Source organism: Ictidomys tridecemlineatus, chromosome 14 (assembly GCF_052094955.1).
Source record: "Ictidomys tridecemlineatus isolate mIctTri1 chromosome 14, mIctTri1.hap1, whole genome shotgun sequence".
In the NCBI taxonomy this organism is placed as follows: Eukaryota; Metazoa; Chordata; class Mammalia; order Rodentia; family Sciuridae; genus Ictidomys; species Ictidomys tridecemlineatus.
This window is the reverse complement of record NC_135490.1, coordinates 51,707,555-51,715,833: the sequence shown is the minus strand read 5'-3', so window position 1 is coordinate 51,715,833 and position 8,279 is coordinate 51,707,555.

The following is an 8,279-nucleotide window of genomic DNA, read 5'->3' as shown; positions in this document are numbered from 1 at the left end:
TACTCATCCAACAACATAAGTTAAAAAAATTTAAAAAGAAGATCTCTATTGGGTATGCTATGATTTGGATAAGTGTTTCCCCCAAGACCCATTTGTTTATAAACTCTTGTTGCCCAAAATGATGCTAGTGGGAGGTGGTATAACCTTAAAGAGATGGGACCTGGTGGGAGGTCTTCAAGTCAGTAGGGCATTCCCTTAAAGAGGATTGTGAAACCCTGGCCCCCTTCTCGCTCTCTACTATGTCCTATCCATAAAGTGAATGATTTTGTTCTGCCAACCACCTCCACCATGATGCACCACCTCCCCACAGGCCCAAAGTGACAGGGCCCTAGACTGTTGACCGAAACCTCTGAAACTGTGAGCCAAAATAATTTTTTATCTTTATAAGTTGATAATTTATAAGTGATCTGAGATATTTATTGCTGTAATGGTGAGCTGACTAACAAAGGCATAAATCAAATGAAAAACCAAAATCAACTCTAAATGGCAATAGCATACAGAAGGGATGAGTTATCCCAAGGTATATCAGTGCTTTCAATATGTCCCATCTGTCAATAATGTAACATTAACTCATGGTGATGCCCAAGAAAGCAATTTTATTTTAAAATCTCTATTTTAAAGCCTAAATGAATCAAATTCCCTCCTTCCAAATAATTTATTAGTTCTCTTGAGGAGTCCATGTAGCTACTATCTGTACAACACATAAAGTAAAAGCCTCAAACTGAAGGACTGATTCGACCTAATGACCAGACAGTGGAACTTACTGGTGGCATGTCCGTTGGCAACCTGATCCTACTTGGCGTGTCAACACCCAGATCAAAGATAGAGTGGGCCTAAGTTCCAGAAGTTACAGCTGGATTCATGAGAGTTTTTGAAAAGTGAGAAGTTTCAACAAACTTCAGGGGGCATTAAAAAACAACAACCAGGAAGTAGAGAAAAATATTCAAATTCTTAGGCTCCTTATCCATACATCCCTAGGGACAAGAAGAGAAGGTCAAGTTTGGCTCTGGCTTGGAGACTCTCCTGTCCCCTTTGTCCAGTAGCTTCTCACACTTCATGTGTGGCCATTCTCTGACCTGATTCTGCAACACCCCGGTCTCTTAACTTCATACTGCATAATCTCAGCTCTTAAAACTAAGCACTTGTCTCTGCCTCTCTCCTCCCTACCCTGCCTATCTTTCCTGCCAAATGACATGGTTCCCCACCATCAAATCCAATGGACATCCCTACTCTCAGTAATTACAAATAGCTACACAATTTAGAGTAAATCATATTTTAGCTAGTCTGAACCTCAGTTCTCCTATTTGTAAAATGAGGTGTTTGGATGAAACCGTTTGTATGGTCTCTTTGAATTCCAAAATATTACTGCCTTGTCAGACTCTTGGAGATGGTGACCTGCCCCTGATTAGTCTTTCGTCCACAGAAGAGGTGAGTAGCAATTGAATGCACTGAACAGACATGTTAAAGAACAATATTCTTTGTAAAACATATGCTTTCAAGTCAGCTGGGCCCTTAAAGTAATTGTAGTTTTAAGATGAATCATTTCTGGCCTCTAATTGAACCAGGTCTAGAATAAAGTTTTCTTCTTGTATAATACCCTGTGTCTTATCCTCACAAAGAGCATGAAACAGCCAAAGTTTCTGCAGATAATCAAACCAACACTGGTGAGCTGCTGCAGAAAAAGAAGTTACTGAAACAATTCAAGGGTGTTTCAAAACATTTCAGAAAGCCTGGAGAATTAGCCTTGGAAATAGGAAATCAGGTGTGCATAGTACAGCCAGGCTCTTACCAGAGGCTCAGTCAGAGGAGAGTGTTGTCCCCAACATCATTAGCCCTGGACACTTGTCATCATCCATGAAGTCTCAATTCCATCCAGCCATCTCTGGCTTTCTTATCATTCCTGAAGATCCAGAGTCCCAGGAAAGAGTATCTGATTGACAGAGCTCCTCAGATGTCCTCACAAAAGATTCAGGGATCTGTAGGGGAATTTTCTGTTCCTCTCCAGCTTCCAGAGCCAAAAAGTGAAGGCAGAAAGGTGTGAACCCTTCCTCACCCATCATTACTTAATCAAAGTTTTGCATGACATGGGAGCCTTCAGAAATAAACACCCATGGTAAAAGGCCTGTTTTTGTGCCTAATTTTGATGAAGAATGGACCAGCCACATAAAAAATGTAATTAGATAAGAGAAAAGATCTACTAGGGATTCACTGAAGAAAAACTAAGAGGGGCTGTATGTTTAGATTCTTCCTGGCTTTTCTTTGTAGCTTTCCTGCCTCCCAGGTATGAGGAAAGACTACTCTGAAATGAGAGTCTTCAAGGGAGAAAGGAGAGAGAAGACTTTCTGGATTTTATGGCTTGATTTTTTGGAAGAGGGTTCTAGTCTCTATGATATTATTTAGAGAAGAAGAATCCTGTTTTCTATGACTTTGAGGGAGAGAGATGGCTGGAGAAGGTCAGAGAGACATTCACCACTGAGGCCTTCCAATCTCCTTTAGTTCAAAGTACTCAGCATGCCAAATTGCTGTACTTTGAGGTACATTCTTCTGAGCTCCTACAGAAGAAAGATTCTGGATCCGTGAAAAACAATCTTGGATTTGCCAGAATAGAAAGGGTATTTGGATGCTAGACACACAAAAAAACAACAACAACAAATATTCACACATCATGAAGGCATGTGTACAGGGTTTGATTATGCTATGAGCAACTTTAAATCTTATTAATTATTGCAGTATTACCTCATCTCTTCAGTGTTTTATATGAATCAGTAGTTGCCTCTGTTAATGAAAACATATTCATCAAAGTAGTGACTAATTTATTAGGCTGGCTTTTCATATTTGCATGGCACCTATGCATGGCAAAAATGAGTATCTAGAGTGAATAATGAATCATCAGAAGAAGAAAAAAAACCACATCTTTGTTCTGAGTACAGGCTGTCACTGATTTTTAAAGTGAATATAATACCTAGTATTTAGTCCTGGTTCAAAGTTCTTCACAAAACTGATGTGATGTTTTTCCAAGATGTTCCATTGCAGTTTTATAGGTCAGAGAGGTGTGTCTGAGTTACCTGGAATTCTTCTTATAAAGAAAAGAGGTTCTGGTCTAAGGCTGAAGGGTTGCATCTGGTAATGGCAGAGTCTGGAGGGCAGGGCATCATGTGGCAAGAGACAGGGAAGCTGACTTACCTCAAAGTTAGAGGACATGTTTGAAGAGACACAAGAGCCAAGACTTCTCAGTCTCTCCCTAGAATCTACCTGCTACCTCTCACAAGCTGTTCTTCCACCCAGAAACAAAAGCCGCAACTTATGGCACTCAAGGCCCAGGTATTAGTAGAGTTTTGTCGAGGAGCTCAGGAGTCAAGATAGACCTTCTGAGAGAATGTTCAGCTCAGAAGGGGGATTGGCTGATGAACTGCAGGGGCATAACTGCATAAAAGACTCCCCCTTTTTTTAAGGACAGCCAGGGACCAACCAAAGAAAACCTTCCCAAAGAGAAATAATCATCCTGCAACTCAGAGTCATCTGTCATGGATCCCACATTCCTCCTCACCTCAGTGTACCCAGTGGCTTTGACTCCTAGCTCCATAGGCAGAACAAAAACAACAACAGACAATGTGTAAACTAATGATGTGGCCATGTTTCAATAAAATTTTATTAATGGACACTGAGATTTGAATTTTGTATAATTTTCATGTGTTATCTTCTGATTTTTCAAATCATTTGTAAACGTAAATGGGCCATGCAAAAGCAGACCAGAGCTGAACTTGGCCCATGGACTATGTTTGTCCATCTCTGCCAAAGAGCACAGTTCTGGCAGAGAAGAACTGAATTTGGTGCATTTTTTTAAAAAAATTCCCTGTACACAGTGTATTTTGCATTCATAAGCACCTACTGTGTGCCCAGTGCTGGGCCTCATGGCAAAGACAAATATGAATTGTCTGATTTGGGGGATGTGGATGCACATAACTATAATACTGGACTGGCAGTGATAAATACCCTAGGAAAGCAACAAACTGAAATTGCAGCTCCTGGTTGAGGGGACAGAGAATGCTTCATGACAAGGTGGCATCTGGAAAGTGAGAAATGGGTCAATTGCCTTATGCACCTAGTAATTATGAGCATCCAATCTGGCTGTGGTCCAGGATGAATTCCCCAGGGAGTCATGAACAGGCTGCGATGTCCTGGTCAGGCTGCGCAATGGCCCTCCGGAGCTAGCATGGCTGGGTGACCAAGAATTAATAAGGATAATTCAAATGGATACTATCAAAAATATATCAGTTTTTTAAGATTCTAAATTTCAAGCCAGTAAAAAGCAATTTTTGAAGTTATTTGAATCTTTTTATGTTTCTAATTTACCAAAGAATCCACCTGGCTAACTGTTCTGGAAATGAATTGAGTTCAAGGAATCCTAGGAGGGGAAAGTGCCACCGTGTACTCCAGCAAACAGTGTGTCCCCAGGGGCCCTAGTTTTCAAACGGAGCCATTGTATGAAAGCAAGCATAAAACAATCATTTCAAATATGCACTAGAACTCTGAGCTTCTATCAATCACACTATGCCCTTCCTGAATCCTTATTAAACAAGAAACCCCCATTTTGTGCTTCAGGAGATAATTACTAAACATTACACTGCCCTTTCCTTTTGGCTTTGAAATGGAAGTCTTTTTGGAAATCATGAATAGGAAAATAATAAATTACTCATCCCAACATAAAATAGGCAGAAAAAAAAATGAACTTGTACTGCAAGGATGAGAACTGAATTCTCCTTCAGTTGGTTATAAAAATGCCACTTTGCTCACCCAACAAAAAATACAGAATGAATCTCTCTGAGTGCCTCATATGAAAAAGATACCATCCTGGGACCTAGGATGCTCAGAAATGGAAGTGACATTAATCTGCATGCAGTGATCACCTCCCTCAAGCTGACGCACAGGCTGTCTGATGGGAGATGAGCATTCCAGTTGCTGGCACCCAGATGAGCTGCACTGGGAGGAAGCTCAGGCAGAGCGCTGCAGTCCTGCCTTCCCACTCAGGCATTCACCGGCTGCTCCTCTCTCTGCCAGCTTCATCCATCACCTTTCTCCTTCGCCTGGTCATTGGATTAGTAGATAAGAAACCCAAATGCAGGCTGAGTGCTAATCAGTAATGAACATGTACAAACTACAGTGCACAAGATCAACACTTCAAATTAAATTCATCATTATTTTTTTCTTTCTTTCTTTTTTATCTGTCTATATATCTATTTATTTGTTTATTTGTGTGTGTGTGTGTGTGTGTGTGTGTGTGTGTGTGATACTGGGGATTGAACCAGCACCCCACAAACACACACAAATAGGCAAGCACTCTACCAACTGAGCTGTATCCCCAGCCCTTATCATTAGTTTTTGAAAAATATTACATTTATATGGTTCAAATCTCAACTATTCTAAGTAGATATCAATTAAAAACAAAATAAGACTCCCTCCTGTCCCCCAGCCTCTCAGTTCCCCTCTTTCAACATAGCCAATGTTACTAAAATTTCCAAATCTCTTTTCAGAAATATTCCATGCATATTATAGATTTCTAAAGATACTATTTTAAATTATGAAAATAGTTACATTAGTTGAAGTAAAGAGCTAGGAAGAAGAGATACAAAATGCAAAAAGCTCAAATAAAAATATAAGTTTCTTCTAGCATGCATGAGGCCTTGTGTTTATCCCTAGCACCACAAATAAAAGAAAATAAATAGGAATTTCTTTCTCATTTAACAATCCAGAGTAGGTGTTCCAGGTCATTGGGTGGTTCTGTACTACAAAGTCATTCAGGAATCTAATATTCCTGAGAGCTGTGCCATCGTCATCTACCAGGTAGTTCCCATCACTGCCACTCCTGTGGGGGAAGAGCAAGTAGTCAGGTACCTTCTGTTGTGCACTTCACTTCCACTCTCTGATGACAGAAGCTTAGTCACCTGGCCACAGCAGTTTCAAGGGAAGCTGGGAAATACAGCCATATCCCAGCTATAACTCTGCTACCACTCTTGTGGGTGTGCCTTGTCACTCTAAGGAGCTGGGTTGTTTAGTCCCTGGCCCCTTCTCTACAGGTCACCCACAATACTTTTCCAGGCTGCTGTCATGTGTCTCTGCCGAATGAAGGCATCTGACCTTCCCTAAATCCTCTAAGGACAGCTAATATCAGATTGCAATGCTTAACTGTAATGTTTACCTCAAAGGAGGATTACCATGCAGAATAACCATGCATAATGGTTGGCCATACTAAATGCCTATCCAGTGGATATTCTGCCCTTTATTGATTTATCTAAAAATACTTTCATAGTGCTATGTTCTGTGTGCTTTATAAACATGAGCTCATTATATTCATGATAACCCTCTGATGTAGGCACTATTATGGTCCAATGTTCATATTGCAAATGAGGAAAACAGAGCCAAGAGAGGTTAAATTGTCCAGGGACACTGGTAGAAACATGCAATCCTGACTTTTTGTACTCACAGAATCCTGATTTCACTGAGCTCAGTAAATGACTCTTGCTTCCTTTAAAGGCAGAGATAGTCACATGACCAGTTCAGGCCAGTGACTGTAAAGTAGAAGTCAGAGGTCAGGAAGGAACCAAAGAAATCTTTTTTTTTCCCTGATCAAATAAGAGAAATATGGGACTGAGGCTATGGCTCAGTGGTAGAGTACTCGCCTAGAATGCATGAGGCACTGGGGGGTTCGATCCTCAGCACCATGTAAATGTAAAATAAAGATATTATGTCCACTTAAAACTAAAAAATAAATATTTTTAAAAAAATAAGAGAAAAACAGTTGTTACACATTGTTTGCCTTTTGACCCTTACCCTTCAGGACTATAATATGGATATGATGTCTAGAAGATAGACAGCTATTTTGTGATCATGAGAACAAAACTATGAACTAAGAATGACTGAAAGGGAGAGAAAGAGAAAGAGTTAGCCTTAGATTCTTTGTTATGTAATATGTGTGTGTGTGTCTGTGTGTGTGTGTGTGTGTGTGTTTAGTCCCATTTGGTTAAAACACTGAAATTTGTCCAAAGCTACCTTAACTGATATTTAAATATGGACTCTGGTCCTGATCATCCTGAAGTCCATAGGTCAATTGTCCTTTTTTAGGCGTACCCCTACTGGCCTCTCCTTCATTAGACCTGCCTTGTCCTCTTGTCCAAGACTTATTCTCTCTGTATCAGGCCCAATGCCAACTTTTCCTAATGCACAACAGACTAGCTTTTCATGACCTTGAACATCTGCATTCCAGAAAAGGAGTTTGGATATAGCCATGTAAATCTCAGGATGCAATCCCGAAACTGGATAACCCCATCTCACAACTGCTTCTGAAGTTACATTTACTAAACCCTTTATAAAGACCAAGAAAAGAATCAGAGACATCTTCTAAACTTTGAGAAATTATAGCCTTATTATAAAGTCAAAGAGGAAAATTTGTTGAGAGACCAAAGAATGAGACTCTCATCTCTGAAGGACAGTTTTCAATTAAAAAATGAGCCAAATTAGGGCTGGGGTTGTGGCTCAGTGGGAGAATGCTCACCTAGCATGCATGAGGCTCTGGGTTCTATCTTCAGCACCACATAAAAATAAAATAAAGATACTGTGTCCACCTAAAACTGAAAAATAAAAAAGAGCCAAATTAATACACATGCTGTGCAATATTGACAGACAAAATCCCAGTTCCTTTCGCAGAGAAGATGGTCTAGCATAGTGATTATGGACTAAGAACCAAGAATCGAACAAAAAATTTATATTCCATTGCTATTTGGGAGACTCCCAAAGACTATTCTGAAGCCAATCTTTTCTGTCACTTTTCCTTTGTTCTCATAGTGAGGGTGCCCTGGGCAGCACAGGAGAGAGGTGCATGCAGCTGGGATTCCCTGTTACTGAGCACAGCCAAGTTTAAGGGTTGTGGATTTTAAGCATAGAACTCTTGAAAGGAAGCATTAGCCCTCACTACTGATCTTTCTAGCACATTAGAAGCTTTTCTTTTCTTCTCAGAGCAGGGAAGCAATTATCTCCCAAAGATAAATCAGAAAAAAGAAAACTATAAAAAAAAATCCCCACTTTAAGCTGTTAGGATTCAGAGAACATCAGGGAAAGGTTGAACTAGAATGTTGAACAGTGAGGGGAAAGGGGGACCTAAAGAGAAGCATGAAAAGAAACCAGAGGAAGAAAATTATTAATATAAGAAGCAAAACATGCTCTGCATTGCTCAGTGTGACTAAAGCTCAGTGTTCAACACTTTCCTGCAGAGCTTCTTGTCCTAA